Source organism: Triturus cristatus, chromosome 7 (genome assembly GCF_964204655.1).
Source record: "Triturus cristatus chromosome 7, aTriCri1.1, whole genome shotgun sequence".
NCBI lineage: Eukaryota > Metazoa > Chordata > Amphibia > Caudata > Salamandridae > Triturus > Triturus cristatus.
In genome coordinates, this window is record NC_140590.1 from 1,416,040,239 (window position 1) to 1,416,062,505 (window position 22,267).

A 22,267-nucleotide genomic window follows, 5' to 3' on the forward strand; every position below is an offset into this window, starting at 1 on the left:
TGTATTAATATATACAATCCTCTTTTTTTTATTAGTTGTGATTTTGTAACGTTTGACTCACGTCTAAACTAAAAGCTACTCTAGAGTAGTCCTCACTACACCATTACTAATGCATTGTGGAGGTTGTAATTCCTGCTGTAAACGCTATGTTGAGGGTTTTTTTTTTGTAAGATTAATTTTGCTAAGAAAATCAATTGCATAAAATATGTATATTAGAGATTTCTAGAGAAAAAAAGTTTAATGTAGCATAAAATATGATCCAAAAGGTACTTAGATATTCAGTAAACTAAATCAGTTATCTTACAAACATAGTGCCAGCAACAGTTGCGGGAACTGAGCATGAGGAAACTCAGGATACTCCTTCAGATATGGAGGATGATAATACTGTGCCACCAACACCCACAAATCCACTTGATGTGGCAATAACGTGCAGTATAGCACATTGCTATAATTGTGTAGCCGGTTCCTGGTTTGTTTTGGAGTGCTCCACCACTCTTGTGAAAAATCCATGACCATAAAGCATAATCACTGGTACCGTAGTGACAAAGTGGAGCAACAACTACAATATAAACTTAGGCAAATGTATAAGTAATTACCAAGTAAATATCCTTCACCAAATTCTCCTCTAAGAAGCCATATCGAAATCCCACAACGCTGAAATATGTGATCATCCTGGAAATCTGAGCACTATATCAGTAACTACATTGCAGACCACATAAATGTTTACTGTGTGAGTATTCTTACGATTTCTAAATTTAAACTTATTCTCATATGGTGGGCATTTTTTAACAGGAGTCCCATCAATGCAATTTATGAGTTGAGGGAATTGAGCTATATGATAAATAAGTAATTTGGTTAGCTGCAATTCCGGTGCTGTATTTGGAAATATAATGTAATCATTGATTTTCCTTAGCAGTGCATCCAGAAATGCTCTGAAAAAGTGTGAGAGCTTTCTTTGGGAAACTCCTCTTTCTGCAGCCTTTCACACCCAGGTAGCTCCCAGGGGAAACAGCCATTTCAATCAATTTAATACAACACATACCATTACAATGCATGCCAATACAACGCAACTACCATTACATCGCAATGCCATTACAACGCATAGCATTACAATGCATATGCCTTTACCATGCACGCCTTTACAATGAATTTCGTTGTCAAGGCATGAATGGTAAAGACATATGTGTTTTACATGTAAGTATAATGTAAGTAGGTTTTGGGGTGCCAAGGGTACTTTTAGGTTTTAGGGCGGGTATGGGTTATGGGGTAGTAAGAGTAATTTTAGGGTTAAGGGTAGGTTGTGTTTCGGGGTGCAAGGGTTAATTTTAGGCTTCAAGGTGGAATTTAGTTTTGGGGCACCAAGAGTAATATTATGTTTTAGGGTAGGTATGGGTTTTGGCGTAGCAATAGAAATTTTAGGGTTCAGGGTGGATTTTGGTTTTGGGGTGCTAAGAGGATGTTTAGGTTTCAGGGTGGGTATGGGGTTTGGGGTACTAAGAGTAATTTTAGGGTTCACGGTGGGTTTGGGTCTTGGGGTGCCAAGGATAATTTTAGAGTTCAGGGTGCATTTGGGTTTAGGGGTGTAGGGGTAATTTTAGGGTTCAGCGTGGGTTTGGGTTTTGGTGTGCAGGGGTAATTTTAGGGTTCAGGGTGGGTTTAGGTGTTGGAGTGTAGGGGTAATTTAAGGGTTCAGGGTGGGTTTGAGTTTTGGGGTGACCAGGGTAATTTTAGGTTTCAGGGTGGGTTTGGGTTTTGGGGTGCCCAGCATAATTTTAGGGTGGGATTGGATTTTGGAGTGTTTAGGGTAATTTTAGGTTTCAGGGTGGGTTAGGGTTTTGGGGTGCCCAGGGTAATTTTAGGGTTCAATGTGGGTATCGGTTTTTGGGTGCCGAAGGTAATTTTAGGGATCAGGGATGGTTTGGGTTTTGAGGTGCCAAAAGTAATTTTGGGGTTGAGAGTGGGTTTGGGGTCCCAAGGGTAATTTTAGGGTTTGGGGGTATGGGTATTGGGGTGGTAAGGGTAATTTTAATATTTTAGGGGGTATGGGTATGGGGTACAAAGGGTATTTTTGGGGTTTTAGGGAGTATTTAAAATATATATATATATTATCTACTGGCGGTCGCCAGTAGATAGTTATAGTTAGGACCTATTTTCCATAGGGAATCTGCAACATTCTATTTGGAATAACTTTCGCGCCGATTGACGAATCCTCGCGAAATTTTCAAAACTGTTGGCCAACTCCGGTCCGCTCCTATCCTAAATGTCTCGGGATGATTCGTGTAGCGGGGGATGAGAAAAAAGGGGGGTCCCAAAACGTGTTTTCCCATGCAATTTCCCATAGGACCTTTAGCCGCAGCTACAGCCCGAACTGCTGAACGGAATTGCACCAAATTTGGCACCGAGCCACAAGAAATCAGCAAAAGAAACATGAAAAACGCAAAAAGGGGGCAGGGTAGAAACACCCTGACCCCCTAGGCCTGCTCAGGGGTTCCCACAACGACCCCCAGGGCCAAAAAAAGCATTTTTTTTTATAACCCGGGGCTTTATTTAATTATGTGGGGGGGCTCTCAGGCCCCCCAGCCCCGGGGACCGCCACCCCCGAAGCTTATTTCAATTGTATGGGTGGGCTCTCAGGCCCCCCCAGCCCTGGAGACCGCCACCCCCAGGGCTTCTTAATATTCATTGGGGGGCTTTCAGGCCCCCCCAGCCCCGGGGACCGCCACCCCCCGGGGCTTAAAAAAATGAATGGCGGGGGCTCACGGCCCGCCACGGGCCCGGGGACCGCCACCCCCTGCGGCTTTATTGTTTAAAAATATACCCTGTGTGGGGGGCTCAAGCCCCCCACACGCCCCGGGGACCGCCACCTCCCCGGGGCTCTAAATATGTAAATTGGGGGGTCCGTGACGGACCCCCCAGCCCCGGGACCACCACCCCAGGGGCTTTGAAACAGGTGGGAGGGGGGCCATGCAGCCCCCCTCCTGGAGCTCTTGATGGCCCTGGGGACTGCCACCCCCCAGGGCCAGCTCCTGCAGTGTCCCGGGGTGCCCACCCCCGGGACACTGCCGTTTGCAAGGACAGGGCGGGAGCCTCATGGCTCCCACCCTGTCATTGCAAACTGCTTTGCTATTTGGAAGAGAGAGCAGGAAACCTGCTCTCTCTTCCAAATAACAAAGCAGATTGCTTTTCGACATGGGGAGCAGCATGTTAGCTTCTCCCCATGTGGAAAAGCAATGCCGGCTCCCGCAGGATGCGGGGAGCCATCTGGGACCGTGGGGGGATTGGGGACCCTCCCACGGATCCCAAGGGAGTGGGACAGCCCCGGGGATGGGGTCCCTAGGGCTATTAGTGGCCCGGGAGGGGGGCCACGCGGCCCCCCTCCCCAAAATGATTTTTTTTTAAATAAAAAATAATAAAGGGCTGGCCCTGGGGGATGGGGTCCCCGGGTCCATAATTGGCCACAGGAGGGGGGCAAGGCAGCCCCCCTCCAAATGCAGGATGGGGTCCCCAGGGCAGATTATGGCCTCAGGAGGGGGGCCACACGGCCCCATTCTCAAAGATTTATTACAAAAAATAATTGGGGGCAGGGGTCCCCAGGGCCAAAAAATTAGAAAAAGAAGGGGGGCTACACAGCCCCCCTTCTTAAAAAAAAATAATAAAAAAAAACTGGATCACGGACGGAGGCCAAGCCTCCTCATTGCACCACTCTGCAAAAGCTCCCCCTGGCACGTTTGCAGAGGGGGAAAAAATTCCCCTTGAATACTGTGGGGTCCCTGGGGGCCAACTAGCCGACCAGGTACCTCCAGTATGCGCCAGGGGGCTGCGTTGCAGAGAGGTGTTCTGAGGCCAAGCCCCTTTTTACACCTCTCTGCAACTTAGCTCTGTGGCACTTACTGGAGGTAGCTGGTGGGCTAGTTGCACCCCAGGGACCCTCAGTGTTCAAGGGGAGTTAATCCCCCAACTTAAAACGCACCACGGGGCATGATTTTACAGTGGTGAAGGAAGGAGGCAGGGCCTAAGTTCACATGTGTGCAAACACGCCCTGTGGCGCGGTTTAAGTTGGGAAATTCATTCCTTGTCAATGCTAAGGGTCCCTGGGGGCCAACTAGCCCACCAGGTACCTCCAGTAAGCGCCACGGAGCTGTGTTGCAGAGTGTTGTAAAAAGGGGCGTGGCCTATAAACACCTCTCTGCAACGCAACCTCCTGGTGCATACTAGAGGTACCTGGTGGGCTAGTTGGCCCCCAGGGACCCACAGGAGTGAGGAGGAATTAATGCTCTAACTTAAAACGTACCATAGGGTGTGTTTGCAGACATGTCACCTCACGCCACACCCCCTTCCTTCACCACTGTGCAAACACGTCCTATGGCACGGTTTAAGTTGGGGAATTAATTCTCTTTCAATACTGAGGGTCCCTGAGGGCCAAATAGCCCAACAGGTATCTCCAGTATGCGCCAGGGAGCTGCGTTGTAGACAGGTGTTCAGAGGCCACGCCCCTTTTTACACCTCTCTGCAACACAGCTCTGTGGCGCTTACTGGAGGTACCTAGTGGGCTAGTTTGACCCTAGGGACCCTTAGGATTGAAGGGGACTTAATCTCTCAACTTAGAACGGTGACAGGGTGCGTTTACACAGTGGTGAAGGGAGGGGACGGGGCCTGACGTGATGTGTGCAAACACGCCCTGAGGTGCGTTTTAAGTTGGGGAAAAAATTCCACTTCAAACCTGAGGGACCAGTGGTGCTTACTGGATGTACTATGAATTCCAATTTACTCACCTGTTATCAGGAGAGACCTCAGTGCTGCAGCTTTGAGCCAACTACTGATCCTGAAAAGTAATTCTAACCATACTTACCAGTAACTTGAATTTCCTTCCATAGGCTAACATTGACTGGTTTCACTTGGAAAATTGTTCTAAGTGTGGAGTTTTGGAACTTTTAAATATTCACCTAAAATCATCCGAACAACGAATTCCGATTTACTCACCTGTTATCAGGAGAGAACCCAGTGCTGCATCTTTTAGCCCAGCACTGATCCTGAAAAGTTATTCTAACGTACTTACCAGTAACTTGTATTTCCTTCCATAGGAATCCATTGTCTGGTTTTCACCTGAAAAGTTTCTATCTATTTTCACAAACTAAAAATATTCCTAAAAAATCGCCTGTATGACTTAAACGCATTCTTTCACCTGATTACAGGAGATGCACCAGTGCTGGATCCAGGATCCACCACCGAGTAAGAAAAAGTAACAGTAACAGTACTTACCTGGTAAGTGAATTTCTTCACGCTACGGTGCTTATATGTGCAAGAGGTGTTTCTTCTCAGGTTGTACACCTGATTATAGTGAACAACTCAGCATGGAGCTCAGCCGGGGGCCAGGACCATGTGCACTTGCGCAAAGATGCTGGACCCTCAATGAACCTGTTATCCGGGCAGAGGCTCTGTGAGAAATGCCTCTTGCACATATAAGCACCGTAGCGTGTGCTTTACACACAGGGCACTGACAAACTCATAATAACCCCTGTAACACCCCACACATATAAGGTCCTGACAAAAGCCAGTAGAAGAAAAGGCCTGGCAGAAACTAGCTGACCGCACAGGATGTCGGAGGCCATGAGCCTACCGTGCACGTCCGATAGCCTTTGTTTTTATTGACTGCCTGGGGCCCACCATTAAAACAGTCTTTGGGACACCCAGGACATTATTTTAAACCTCACTCAGAGCACACCCACAGCACCCTCACGAACCAAAAACACCCGCTCCGCAGTAATCTGGCGTCGAAGCACACCTGAGGTACACTGGGAACCTCGGGTGGGGCCCAATGATGAAGCATGCCTCCAACTAGGTTGGTGGGTGAGGGCCTTCATAAAAACCTAATGGTTTTCCCCCACCCGCAGACATACAAACAATTTAAACAAGAACTAGTTCTCATTGATTATTAACATAGTTGGGAATTAGCTTTTAAAAAACCTTTGAAATTCACTGAAAAAAACATAGGTTTCAGACATGTTATAGTTAGGAATTAGCATTTAAAAAACCTTAGAAATTCACTGAAAAAACCATAGGTTTCAGGGGTGTTATAGTTAGCAGGACATTTCACTCATACAAAACCATTGAAATTCCTCCGTTATAGTTAGTTCTACTAACTATAACTCGCGTGCCCGCAATCCACTGCTGATGATGTCACATATTACATCATTCATGACATGGTCAGTGACATCACTGATGACATCTCAAATGACATCACTGATGACATCATCCACGTGACAATCTGATACACCTCATCATACACTAGTATAACCTTTCAACACTCATTATAAAATATTGAGTAGCATATTTGAAACCATTGACACACCAATACAAGTTTCTAAAAATCCACTCAGTGATTCCTACATCTACACACACATCTAAACACTTACCTATAGATTCACTCATACATGCTAACAAAGATCAATAGAACATTATTAAATATACTTATACACCTACATCGACATTACACACCAGCACACATCCTATTCACTTATGCAGTCATCCTACTTACTTATGCAAACAATTGATCATACTTACATTTACTAAGCTACACACTTATACAAACACCACTTCATTTATTCATAAAGATAGTAACTCATACTTAGTGTGTTATAACATCACTATTACAAGTATACAGTTTTCGATACAGTCACTCATACAATCACTGAGTGTTAAGTATACTTATTTATAAACAACAACCATCACATACACTGCCTTTTGTATTTCCACTTTGTTAGACATGTATCATTGAGAAATATATTTACTCATCACCACACCCATAAAGAGATTTTCTCACCCAAACAAGTGTTTCCACGTGCAGTCTTAACTCATATATCTACTAAATCAACTATCTATACATCTTTGGACAGTCACACACCTCTCATCCAACCACACACACATTCACTATCCTATACAAATACTCACTTAAATAATTAATACTAATATAGACTTTACATAGCTAGTAGCCAACTTATGTAGTAGTTTACACAAGAGATAAAGTGAAACAGATATTCACACAGTTTAATCACTATCCCATATATTTAGTGAGACACTTTAAATTAGTCACTTACACAGTCAATCACAGGGCTACTAAATCCTCCATCCAGACACTTATACATCCAGTCAGTCTTCAATACAGATTGCGAAATATATAATATATATTTAAATATCGAACCAAACCACATTCACTAGATGATGTCATCAGTGATGTCACCAGTGATGTCATTTGAGATGTCATCAGTGATGTCACTGACCATGTCATGAATAATGTAATATGTGACATCATCAGCAGTGGATTGCGGGCGCGCAAGTTATAGTTAGTAGAACTAACTATAACGGAGGAATTTCAATGGTTTTGTACGAGTGAAATGTCCTGCTAACTATAACACCCCTGAAACCTATGTTTTTTTCAGTGAATTTATATGTATATATATTACCTACTGGCGGTCGCCAGTAGGTAGTTATAGTTAGGACCCTGTTTCCATAGGAAATCCGCAACATTCTATTTTGAATAACTTTGGCGCCGGTCGACAAATCCTCGCGAATTTCTCAAAATAGGTGGGGCCCTACGCTCCGCTCCTACCCTGAAAGTCTCGGGGGGATTCGTCAAGCGGGGGCTGAGATAAAAGGGGGGTCCCAAAACGCGTTTTTCCCATGCATTTTTCCATAGGACCTTTAGACAGGGCTACAGCCCGAACGGCTGAACAGAATTACTAGAAATTTGGCAGAGAGGTAGTCCTCAGGTCAAGGAAGTGCCTTTTGTAGGTTTGGTGTAAATCTGTTCAGTAGATTCTGAGAAAATAGCCTTTAAATCAATATATATATCTGAGCCAGCTTACGGTACGCTTACCGTAAGCTTACCGTACGCGTACGGTGGCGTGCGCGAGCGCGATTCTGATTGGCTGTTACATCTAAGTAAACATTCGAATCGGTCGAAACCAGGAAGCGGCGGCCGCCATTTTCTCTCTCGCACTCTGAGGGGGGGGCTGTAAACAAAGGCAAAAAACATATAAAGGGGCTGTTTAGACAGCGCCCATTCACATAACCATGTTAGGTGAGTCCTATTTTTTGAAAATTTCGCCGATTATGCTTACTGTACGCGTACGGTGCGCTTACGCTAAAAATTTTAATAAAAAAAAAAAAACACTCTCTGTGCATGGCATATTATTGTCATCACTTACAAATTAAATTTAACAGATTACCTATCACAAGGAAGCGCATAATATGTCCTCCATGTGCGCACGGTGCGTTACGTGGGCACGCGGTGCGCGTAGCGCACTGCGTGCCCACCTTGCGTGTACGGCACTAACTGCGTAAAGTGGGCGCGCGGTGCGCGAAGCGCACCTCGTGCTCACTGTGCGCGCACGGTGCGCGAAGCGCACCGTGCGCGCACGAAACGAACTGCGTTAAGTGGGCGTGCACGCCACGAATGGCGTAAAGTAACTTAGCATTTAAAAAACCGTACAAATTCACTGAAAAAACCATAGGTTTCACACACGTTATAGTTAGGAATTAGCATTTAAAAAACCTTGCTAATTCAATGAAAAAACCATAGGTTTCACACATGTTATAGTTAGCTGGAAATTTTACTGATAAAAAACCAATGAAATTCCCCCGTTATAGTTACTGTAGGCAACTATAACTCACGCGACCGCAATCCTCTGCTGATGACATATGTGTCTTTATGAAAAAAAAATATTTGTAATATATGTATAGCTAAAATTTAATGGAAGAAGACATGGGCAAATAAGTGTCTAAATACAGTATTAGCATCAGCAGAGGATTGCGGTCGCGTGAGTTATAGTTGCCTACAGTAACTATAACGGGGGAATTTCATTGGTTTTTTTATCAGTAAAATTTCCAGCTAACTATAACATGTGTGAAACCTATGGTTTTTTCATTGAATATATATATATATATTACCTACTGGCGGTCGCCAGTAGGTAGTTATAGTTAGGAACACGTTTCCATAGGAAATCCGCAACATTCTATTTGGAATAACTTTTGCGCCGGCTGACGAATCCTCGCGAATTTTTCAAAATAGGTGGGGTGCTACGCTCCGCTCCTACCCTGAAAGTCTCGGGGGGATTTGTCAAGCGGGGGCTGAGATAAAAGGGGGGTCCCAAAACGCGTTTTTCCCATGCATTTTTCCATAGGACCTTCAGACACAGCTACAGCCCGAACGGCTGAACAGAATTACTTGAAATTTGGCAGAGAGGTAGTCCTCAGGTCAAGGAAGTGCCTTTTGTAGGTTTGGTGTAAATCTGTTCAGTAGATTCTGAGAAAATATCCTTTAAATCAATATATATATCTGAGCCAGCTTACGGTGCGCTTACGGTACGCTTACCATACGCGTACGGTGGCGTGCGCGAGAGCGATTCTGATTGGCTCTTAGATCTTAGTAAACATTCAAATCGGTCGAAACCAGGAAGCGGCGGCCGCCATTTCGTGTGTTTCACTCAGAAAAAAAAAGAGTGATATCTTGAAAAGGGGGCAAGGAGGAGAGTTACAGACCCCCTTACATTTGTAAGGGGGTCAAAGAAGGACAGAAAAGTACAAAGACAACATTTATTGATTTTAAAAAAAATCACGGGGTACGCGTACGGTAAGCTTACCGTAAGCGTACGGTAGAAAAAAAAAATAAAAAAATACATGAAATTCAGATTTAAGTGTTTAGATATTAGGGGGCTCTAAAAAGAGCTGTTGTGTTTATGAAATGATTTTTTAGTGGTACCTACAAGTAAGTACCGATGCAGAGTCTAAGGTTCAAGAGGAAGACTCTGTTCCCTTCATCATTGAAGTGCACACCATCTCCTCTATAAATGTCTTGCATGTCGTAACGCAAGTTATTGTGGTAAATGGAACCCATACCATAGTCACGGAGGAAAGCAGAAACAGATTTGTTGACGTGCTTTCTTGCTTTGTCAATCTGCGGACAGAAATGATTGGACCAGTTCCATTTTTGCCTTTGGCATATGTTAGAAAACACAAAGGCAGTTTTAGGGAAAAGTGAAAACAGTTGTGCAAAGGTGTCCTTCATAAGCATTTCCAGACCTACCCCAGTCAAAGTGCCTAGGTCATTGCCACCACAGTGCACTATTATGAGGTCAGGGTGTTGGATGTGCATGAAGGATTTCACCAATGGCATCAATTGGTGCCACTTTAACCCTCTCTGACCAATCCATTTAATGTCTACATTTGGCAAAGCAAGGTCTCTCACCATATCTGTTTTCTCTGCATACTTTTCACTCCAGAAGACATAGCTGTGCCCTACAATCCACACTGTGAACATCTTCAAAGGAGAACTGGATGCACTCAGGAGGTGTCTTTCAGTAGAATGGCAATATGAAAAGAAAGACAGTTTGGAAATGGAGGCATACATATTTTTTTCATAAAAAAAAGAACTGATTGGCTGTTTCATACCATTCTAGAATAAAAACTAGGCTGTATGTGTAAATTAATAGAAGCATGTTTTGTATTGGTACAGAAAAATGTATTACCAAAGAACAGTACTATGGATTTGCTGTTAGGTTTGAAAAGTCAAGCACTCTTGCTCTGTGGAATTGAAACATTGTTTGGTGAACTTCTGACCTAACTCCACACAGCAGTGTTCCATGAGCTGTTGCTATGGTAGCAGGCAGAAGTCAAGTTGGGGGAAGGGTACTAGGCAGAAGTCAAGTTGGGGGAAGGGTACTTTTGGAAAAGGGTTGGTTTTCAACCAATAGAAATGTGTGATTACATTTGAAAAAAAGGGGGAAGCACTGAGATTTGAAACTAACATGTATATGTGTGGAAAAAGAGAGGGAAAGTTTGCCATTATCTGGTTCTGCTGAGAGGAGAGAGGTGTAAAGAACAGAGATCCTGGCTCTGATAATCTGCTGTTTGAGTGCCACATTTCTTTCACAACTAACTAATTTTAAAGGTGAGTTTAGAGTTTGAGAGGGGATGTATATGGTAAATTAAGAAATGAATAATAGAAATGGGATTCCTTTTGTTGAAGTTGTGTTTATTATTTTCTGTTTTGGGAGAAATTTAAATGTGAAGAACATGTAAAATAATATGGACTATGTTTTCACCATAAATTAAGGTGTACTGGTAAAAATAAAGAATGCTTTAAGGGTTTGAGGTTTCAGTCAGTAATGCAAATACATTCAGCATCACTAAGGCTGGTTGCCCTTGCTGGAGTGTAGGCAGACAACCAGGTTACACATGGTGCTGGTCTGAAAAAGCAGTTTGGACATGTGCTTTTTTAAGAATCTGAAAAGTGGATTCATAATGTGTCAGTCTGTAAAAGTGTTTATCACTTGCCAAAAAAAAGAGTAGTAAGTGTGCTTTCAAATTGGCAAAGAAATTTCGTTTTGTGACTAATGTGAAAACATGACTCTGTGTGCATATAGGAATTACAGGCAGAGATTTATTGCGTATTGCTCTGGTGATTTCACAGTTGCATTAGATGGAAAGGGGGAGCCATTTTTTGGTGCAGAAGCAGACTCTTAGCACACACCCAGCTGCTTACCCTGTGGAATCATGCACAGTATTCACAAGCGAGTGGGGTTTGAGGTTTCAGTCAGTAATGCAAATACATTCAGCATCACTAAGGCTGGTTGCCCTTGCTGGAGTGTAGGCAGTCAACCAGGTTACACATGGTGCTGGTCTGAAAAAGCAGTTTGGACATGTGCTTTTTTAAGAATCTGAAAAGTGGATTCATAATGTGTCAGTCTGTAAAAGTGTTTATCACTTGCCAAACAAAAGAGTAGTAAGTGTGCTTTCAAAATGGCAAAGAAATTTCGTTTTGTGACTAATGTGAAAACATGACTCTGTGTGCATATAGGAATTACAGGCAGAGATTTATTGCGTATTGCTCTGGTGATTTCACAGTTGCATTAGATGGAAAGGGGGAGCCATTTTTTGGTGCAGAAGCAGACTCTTAGCACACACCCAGCTGCTTACCCTGTGGAATCATGCACAGTATTCACAAGCGAGTGGGGTTTGAGGTTTCAGTCAGTAATGCAAATACATTCAGCATCACTAAGGCTGGTTGCCCTTGCTGGAGTGTAGGCAGTCAACCAGGTTACACATGGTGCTGGTGTGGAAATATGGATTTTTCTGATCAGTTATGTCCCCTATCTTGGACCCCAACGGTTCCATGTATGAATCACAAGTACATGTATGTTCCCTCCAGTTCCAGTTATGAAGACGCAAACACATGTGCGTCCACCGTCAACATGTCCTCTGTCAGATCCGCCATGAATAGGCCGGATATTCTATTCCTAAGTATGAAAGGCCACCGGCTTTATATAGTTCACTTATGCCATTTCACAGTCCAGGCAAGTAGGCCCTGATTCTGTCATCGAACTCTTCTTGCCTTCTGCCTCTGAAAGCTCCAGTTTGAGCCTGCATCTGTAACCATGAACTTTGTCTCATTCTCTGCGCGGCTCACGAAGCCTGACATCAGCCCGCTGCCTGCCAAAAACTGTATTTCACCTTCGAAATTATCTGCTCCGTTCCCTGCCCGATGCATTCCTGTCTAGCAGTTTAAGTAAACATTCTTCCAGCTACCGAGCAAAGGGCCCGGCCTCTCTGTCCTCATGCAAGTAATTCATAGCCCTGTTACCATGGAATATTCCTACCCCCTCGCATTTAGTGTAGACACTTAGACGCTTGTGCACGCACACACAGTCAGTATAGAATAGATTTTGTCCAAGAATCCTCCCTTTGTGGATAACATAGTTCTTTAAACATAGGATGTTAGATATGATTTGGGATTAGGTTGACTTGACCCCCCAGACTTCTTGTCTCCACATGTAGAGCTAAATGTCAAGTCCCCTTCACCCCCTAGTTGCACGTCAATCACACGTCATACTGCTGCGCGCGCATCTATGCCAAGTATAATCTTATAGATCCACCTATATATGACATCATAACCAATTATGTTCTTTTTTACTCCTCATTACGCCCATTTTCGGTTACGCATGTGAATCGTCATTTTCCTTATCAATTGTTACGCCTACCGCATTCGCTTCATTGTAATGTATGTTCTATAAAAGTCATTTCTTGTCAATAATGTATGTACTTCACTTCCTGAACCTCCGTGGTGATGGAACTTGGAGCAACCGATTATAATCGATTATTGGAATAAAGCCCATTCCGAACCTCTAATACCACGGATTCTGCCTCTTATTCACTGAGCTATTTTATTATGTTTCTGTATCAAATTAAGTCCCGGTAATTAAATTATTTACCACATGAATGGCGCCCGAACAGGGACACTTTCTCATCTCACGCGCCGGCGGTGAGTTGCAGGCCCGGTCTCCTGCCACAGCTGGACGGACAATTACGCGTACCAGCAGGATTTCCTGTATCTCCCTCCGGTCAAGCGGGGGCGACTGAGGCTGCGATCAACACCCAGACGAGGCGGTGAGAAGTGCGAAGTATCCCGACCAGAGCCTAGCTGAGAGAGCAAGATCCGAGGTATACAGAGGCCCACCAGTTCCCGAAGTCCTGAGTCGAGTCCAGTTTCCGACGAGTCGAGTCGAGTCCAGTCCGGTTCAAGTTCAGTTCAGTTTCCGAGGCCTTCCGTTTCCGAGCTACCCGGTGAGTACCATTACTGGGGAGGCATTCTGACGTGCACATAGGTTGTGCCGGTCAAGACGGGTTTGGGTACACAAATCCGGTCTGCACTGTTTCAGCAGTGTATCTGTACTGTTTAGCAGTATATCTAGTATATCAAGTATATAAATTCAGAATAATTCAGTTAAAGTCGAGTATTATGTTTTAGTGATTAAAGTTTTCCTTAGACCGTCACCATTATTGATTGTTCAGGTAAATGTAAAATGTTAAATGTTTTAAGTACGTTCTGCATATTGTGGTATGAATGACTGTTCATTATCGTGTTTACTGTATTAAGTTTGTTCAAAATCAAGTATCAGGTCAGTTCTCAATATGCCGCTCTTTTCGAAACTAAGACAGATCACAACAAGAAAAGGGGTACTCGAAGAAGCCGTTCCTATTCCTCCTAGGGACACTCCAGGGTACTTCATGTATCATAAACATGGCTTAGACGCTATATTATTTCTTGATTTATGGGTAGACTACACCAAGGAATTACCAGAAAGTCAGAGGTGGCCCACAGCGGGAACCTGGGATGCAGAGTGCATCATGAAAGTAGAGGAAGAGTTATGGAAAGGGAAAGTCAGACAGTCACAGAAAGACGCCGTTGAGTTATGGCGTAAAGAATCTCACAGACGTATCGAAAAAGCCCTCCGACAGGAAGAGAGAAATAGAGAGAATTCAAATAAAGTACGAGAAGACCTATTAATTGAAGAAGGTACAAGAGTGAAATCAGAACAAGTAGACAGACAAAGAAATGCCCTTATGAATGGTATGTATCCCCTTCTGGCCGAAGGATTACCTAAGGCTACTCCAGAGATACCGAAAGACTTGCCACCCCCATTATTCCCAATAAAGGTACATCCTAAGGGGCATCCTAGAACCGCAGAAGATGTTTTTCTTTCCTCATATTTAGATGACGCAGCTCCCGAGTATGCTAATTCCGCCCCACATAGACCGCCTGCCAGGGAGGTTCAACGCCAAGATCCAGTACCCGTATCCCTACAGCAACAAATCGTGTCACAAGTTCCGGCAAGCACATCTGTTTCTGCATCTGTTCCTACAGCTACTTCTATAGCTGTGTCCACACCTATAGTTGCTGTATCGCGTTCAACGAATCCTTTCACGCCCGATACCCCAGATGGGGCTACGGGAGGTGCTACCAACATTTTCTCTACGCCACCCAGAATAAATAAACTTACCTTTCAGGAGTCAGCACATTCACGTACCCCCAAACTCATAAACGCCCGTACGCTTAAGGAACTTCTTGTAGATTGTAGATATGACCCTGTGCCCGGCAAAGAGGACGAAATGATCATGGCATCATTACGCATCAGACGAGCCGCGGTGTATTTAGGGAAGTTACCAGGAATGACTGCACATCTAGATAATATATACCATTTTGTTCAAACAGGGCGAGATTCTGAATGTATTAACAGAGCTATGGAATACCAGAAAGTGGAGATACAGGGGGAACTGTTACGTTTCCTCATAAATTGTGTGATCAGAAATCAAGACCGACCAGGGGTAGACCCGGAAGCAATGCAAATTCTTACCAGATGGAGCCAGAATATATCAGAAGGAAGACATGATAAGCAAAATTGTATAATAGCCATGTGCCGAAAGATCCGTAAAGAAATAGAACGCCTACACGAAGAAAGATTAGCGGTAGACCAGTTCGAACTAAACGAAGAAGAAGGATCAGGACTGCCCACAGGACAGTCAGACACCATAGCCTATGTAGGAAGAGGAAGATCTTGTAATAGTAATAGATGTCTTATTGACCCGATACGTCCGATATGTCCAGATAATAACAGGAATTTCCCAACACCCATAGTTCATATAAGGTCTAACGAGCATTCATTCCAAGCCGCTGACAAATTACTCCGAGAACGAAGGGGTTATCATTTCCTCGATTCTATGGATGAACAAGAATTAGCCAGGTCAGCCGTTCATTGGGTTGACAGTCCCGGAAAGTATGGTGATGATACAGTAGCACACACATTTTTGAATCTCACCCCAGATGAACAGCGTTTAGCTGGGATTTATATGATTCAACAACTCCTTATACTATATCAGAGTCAACATTCGGACCCTGGTCCCTTGTCTGATATATTGACTGAATTACTCATGAATAGATGGAGAGGTTCAGGTACTAAATTAATTAAAGAAATACTAGAATCAAGAAAGCAGTACATTCTTTCTGTATGTTCAGAACATGTCTCACTACCCATTAAGGAAAGAACCACGTATTACATGGACAGACAGAATCCTTTACGAGAAGTACACCCAATAAAGGGCGAGGACAATGAGTTGAAACGCGTATTTGTATACACGCCCATATCGAAAATAGAATTGTTAGAAATGAAGAAAGTGGTACCCAGTCATGACAAAGACCCAGCGGGTTTTCACCGAGAAATTAAAGACATGTTACTCATGGGAGAGTATACCTATCCCGACATTATGACAATACTGAAGGTATTGATGCCTGCTGGCATTTACGAAAAACTCAGGGAAAAAGAGTGGGAGGTAGGAGACCAAAAGATAGAATGGTCAGCATTAGAAGCAGAAGAAAGGGCCCGAACTGCAGGAGCAGGGCTTGGGGATAAAACTAAGGCACTACCAGGTTTACTAGTACAGGTACTGCCACGTTTATTAACTACGAAAAAGGAAGATTGGGGTACTATTTCAGCCTGTAAACAGAAGCAAGATGAAGACACTAGTGATTACTATGCCCGATTTGAAAAATGTTTTGGTATAAATAGTGGCATAAAAGCAAGTAGCGAATCATACCCACATCTGTTTGTGACAAAATTAGTGGAAAATGCCTTGCCTCAAGTAAAGAACAGAGTATTAAAATTCGAGAGTACCTGGCAAGGTAACACCCCATCACAAATGTTACAAATGTTACAGTACCATCACAATAGAATTAGAGAGGAACAAGAACATGAACACAGACGCATGAAAGACACGAAAATGAAAATGCTAGTTTCTCCGACAGTTCCAGCTGAAGGACATAAAAAGGGTATGACACATTCCGGTGATTCAACAGGACCTGTAAAAGGGACATGCAATTATTGTAAAAAGCCAGGTCATTACGTACACGATTGTCCAGTTTTGAAACATAATATCGCCATAGGTAATACAAAAGAAAGACCACGGCCACCCAGACAGGATCAGAATGAACAAGGAGCCCCGCAGCATGCACAGTCCATGCCGGCTCCACCACAGTCTATACAGTTTGTGCCAGCTGCACCAGCGCTGCCTGTTGCTGCCACCCGAACCACGACACGACAACTGTACCAGACCGCACAGTATGACTATCCTGATTACCAACGATACGCATGAACCAGCCTAGAGAGGGAAGTTGACTTACCCCTTATCGAGGTCCCTGTAGACCAAGAAGGACCTTATGTACATAGTAAATTATTAGGCCAAGATAGAAAATTTTTACTCGATACAGGGGCAAGTCGAACAACTATAAAACGTAGTGAAGTTCCAGGGGCACCCCTCTCAGGCTCACAGAATATTTCCCTTGGTTTTTCAGGAAAACCTATTGTTAATGAAGTGTCACAACCTCTGCCACTTACGATAGGACCTTTGACCCGAACTACAGATTTATTGCTTACTAAATCATGTCCAGAAAACCTGTTAGGAATAAAAACACTGAAAGCTCTAGGAGCTATAATATGTTGTTCTCCGGAAGGAGTAAGATTGTTTTTGCGTGATTTTAAAGGTCACTATGTATCTAGAGACATGGATCCCCGACTGCAGACTTTACCTACACATCTATGGGCACAAGGCCCTACTGATGTTGGTTGCATGAATATTACACCATATCGAGTCACATTAAAGGCAGGAGTGGTGCTACCACGAATGCGACAATACAAGTTACCACCAGATGCTGTAGTGGCTTTGCTGCAAATCATTGACGAGCTCATTGCCCAAGGAGTAGTTGTGGAAACAGACTCCAATGTATGTAATTCACCGATAATTCCGATTCTTAAACGAACAGATCCGAAGGCCCCGCCAGTATATCGATTGGTTATTGATCTGCGCGAATTAAACAAGTGCATTGTGCCACAATTCCCTGTGGTCCCAGATATCTCGTCATTACTGACAGCCATTGATTCCGAAGCAACATTCTTTACTGTAATTGATCTCAAGAATGCCTTTTTCAGCGTCCCAATAGATCCGGAAAGCCAATATTTGTTCGGATTTAGTTTAAATGGACGTAGCTTTAAATTCTCACGCGCACCTCAAGGATTTACAGAAAGCCCCAGCATCTATAGCCAAGCACTGAAACGAGAACTTGACAGTATCCATATGCCAGTTAACACTGCCTTGCTTCAATATGTCGATGATCTGTTGATCACCGCTAGAAGCGAACCCGAATGTGAGAAAGCATCACTGACAGTTTTACAATTTCTAGCCGAAAAGGGGCACAAGGTGTCCCCTTCTAAGCTGCAATTCTGTGTCCAGCGAGTTGTTTATCTTGGACACTCGCTGTCCAAGGAGGGAAGGCAGCTTACACCCGACCGTATTCAGTTAATAGCTAACATGCCAATACCCAAGACACAAAAGGAAGTACGAGCTTTCATAGGCCTCACTTCATACTGTAGGCAGTGGATCCCTCAGTATGCATTTCTAGCAAAATCACTCATTCAGTTGACAACACAGGAGGCAGCCACATCGACTGTTCTCCCTTGGACTCAGGAACATACACAAGCTTTTGAAAGCCTAAAGAAAGCTTTATGTCAAGCACCTGTTTTAGCAACGCCATGTTACAGAAAACAGTTTACACTTTTTGTTACAGAACGCGAAGGTACTGCCTTGTCAGTACTCACACAGGAACAAGCAGGAGCACACAAACCATGTGCTTATTTTTCTAGTACATTAGATCCCGTAGCTCAGGCTTTGCCTGCATGCCTAAAATCAGTAGCAGCGACAGCTTTAGCAATCAGACAAAGCGATGCCATAGTGTTAGGACATCCTTTGACAGTTCAAGTACCACACGCAGTAGAGGTTCTTGTAAATAGAACGCAAACACAACACTTGACTATAGCGCGACTTACAGGGTACGAACTTACATTGTTCCAGCTACATATAGAAATCAGACGCTGTAACACATTGAATCCTGCCACACTTTTGCCAGTAATCGGAACAGACCCACTAGCTCATGATTGTATTGAAGTTATTACAATCACGACGAAACCCAGACAAGACTTGACAGATGTTCCATTGTCAGATCCAGACCTGACGTTGTATGTAGATGGTTCATGTATGAGAACAAGTACAGGAGAGTTAGTGGCCGCTTATGCAGTCACAACAGATACTGAAATCATTGAAACAAATTGCATAAATACCTTGTCAGCTCAAGCCGCAGAGCTCATCGCTCTGACACAAGCCTGTATTCAAGCCACAAGTAAAAAAGTCAACATATACACTGATTCACGTTATGCATTCGGAGTTGTACATGACTTCGGCGTGCTGTGGCGAGAGAGAGGTTATTTAACTTCCCACGGTGCCCACATTCAGCACGGACCCCTCATTCATGCTTTATTAGATGCGATACATCTACCCACTGCAATATCAATTATGAAATGTAAAGCTCATACAAAAATTACTGATATCATTTCTCAAGGCAATGATCTAGCTGACAGAACAGCTAAACAGACTGCTCAAACTCAAACATCCGACATGACAAAGACAATAGTCCCGACGCCGACACATTGTATGACAGTTAAAGATCCTACTCTTGACGTAATTGATATACAGACACATGCTACACCAGACAAAATAAAGAAATGGACTGAATTAGGAGGGAGTCAAACGGATCAAGGATGGATGACGAAGGAAAAATCTGTGTGGTTCCTTCCTGATTCAATGGTCCAAGTCATTATTAACACTATACATAGTCCAGCGCATCTAGGAGAAAAAGCTATGCTAGACAGCATTCAACACATTTGGTTCAACAAACATTTACGAGCAGCAGCCAAACAAAAGGTTCGTACCTGTATGATCTGTTGTCAGTTCAACCCAGGAAAAAGCGTTCCCGTAGAACAGGGTGGATTTCAGCCTCCTGATCACCCTTTTGAAGTCCTCCAGATGGATTATATCCAGATGGAACGATGTCGAGGATTCAAATATGTTCTCGTAGTTGTCTGTGCTCTTTCCCGTTGGACAGAGGCATACCCGGTTTCAGATTACACTGCCCCGACTACTGCCAAACAGTTGGTTCGAGAATTCTTCCCACGATACGGTTTACCACGTGTTGTTCACTCAGATAACGGCCAGCCGTTCTCATCCGAACTAATGAAACACGTTTCACTTTTGTTAGGCTATCAGTGGAAATTCCACTGTGTCCGACACCCCGAGGCAGCAGGTCTCGTAGAAAGACATAATCAGATCCTGAAAATCAGATTGTCCAAAATATGCAGAGAGAAAGGCGTCGACTGGGTAGTAGCATTACCAGTTGCACTCTTTTACATGAGAATGGTAGCACACTCTCGAACAGGGCTATCCCCTTATGAGGTGATCTTTGGCAGACCACCAAATATGTGGGGGACGCCCATACCACGCAAAATAACTGATATTGACTGTAATATGCTGACAGATTACTTGGCTTCCTTGATGTCTGCACTACAATCTTGTCGTTCACAGGTAGCTGCAGCTTTTCCTGACAACACTGAGGTGAAACCCCATGACGTGGTTCCGGGAGACTTGGTCCTCGTGAGGAACTTTGATCGAAAGACTCAGCTGGAACCTAGGTGGAGGTCACCTCAGCTGGTGTTGCTCACCACAAGAACAGCCGTGAAGATCGAGGGCAGAAAAGGTTGGATTCATTCAAGTCATATCAAGAAATTTCATGGACTACCAGCCGATGTGAATACCACACCTCGTGTGCCCTCACCCATTGACTCAAAACCTCCTTTTGTTGAAAAAAGTAGTTCTGAACTTTATAAACTAAAGCTTAGGTCCAACCAGTCAAGCAATTTGATTGTTTAAGTCCTCTCCAAGGTGAAGCGGTTGAATTGTCTCTGACATGTATCCCTTGGACCTAAATAGAGAAAGCACCCGAAAAATGTTGAAACGACAGGCATACTGTAAATCACTGCGTAGCCATTGCATAATGACGTTATTAATTTTGTTTTTCTTGAGTCTTTTAATAATTACTGCAAGTTTATTGTTGCACATATATTATCCTATTTCTAGACATGTTTACAATGTTACTGCTGAACATTCTTTTAGTGAATTACCTCCGCTTGAGTTGTCTTATAGATTTGCGCTGCGCAATAACACGTTTATCAGTATGTTACATCATTCCCATCAGGTTAGCAATGCTACAAATTGTTGGATATGTGGCCGACTCCCTCCCTATCAGAATTATAAAGGAATTTTACCTCTCTTTCCATACCCGTTCACACACAACGGCTCCTGTGGAGCATGGTTTAGTTTAATTAATTCTCTAGATTCGAATTCTGCAGTTTATCAAGATAACTGGGTATGGGGAAATTTGAACTTAGTTTTGCTTAAGGTCTGCTACCCCAACAAGGAGGGACTTCCCCAGAGAACAGGAACTGATCTAGAAAATGAGGTGTATGGATTAGGTAATTTTACGCTTAATCTTATGATCCTAAATGTCGAATCCGAAGCCGCTCCAATTTTGCCCGCTATGTCAATATTCCCAGTAAAGGGTGAACTATGTGTAAGGAAAAATGGTTCCATACATATGGGCCATAGTAAATGCACCACTGTAGTAGAATTTAGTGATCAAGGCAAGTCCACATTTAGAGCTTCCCGCCATTCCTATTTCATATGTGGTCAGACGGCATATGTACGTTTGCCTCTAGATTGGGATGGTACTTGCTATATTGGATTCCTTTTGCCACCTGTTTTTCTAGCTCCTCCTGATTATCACAGAAATATTCATTTAGTATATAATAGAGTAAGGAGAGATCTCCCGATAGTCGATTACACTGAAACAGCATGGGAAAAATACACAGATTTCAATAAAGGTCTTTTTCCCTATATAGGTACCGTTACTAATAGTAAGCTGATTCGTAGGTTAACTAGAACCCTTGAAGCAGTAGTGAATGAAACTATTTCCGCTTTAGGCAATTTAACAGAAGAGCAGTCTGCTATGCGGATTGTTGTGCTTCAAAATCGTCTTGTCCTTGACGTCATCCTGGCCGATAGGGGCGGAGCTTGTAGGGTCATCGGATCAAGCTGTTGCATTTTCATACCAGAAAATTCGCCATCTGTATATAAAGCCATAACTCGCCTTCATAAGATTGTAAGCCAGATACACCAGAACCCAGGCACTTGGACTTGGTCCGGTTGGTTTTGGAGTATATTGTCTACCTTTGGATGGAAGGTCCTATCTTTCCTAGGTATTGGCCTTCTCATATTATTCAGTTGCTGTCTATGTCTACAATGTGGACCAGCGATCTGTGGTCTGTGTGCCACATCGTGTATTCCACCACCAGGATTTCATTCATCACGGAAGAAGAAAGAAGAACAAATGATGCTATATGAACAAATCAATGGATTGATGAAGATTGATATCTCTTAACGGGCAAGTAGGGGACAAGGAGGGAATGTGGAAATATGGATTTTTCTGATCAGTTATGTC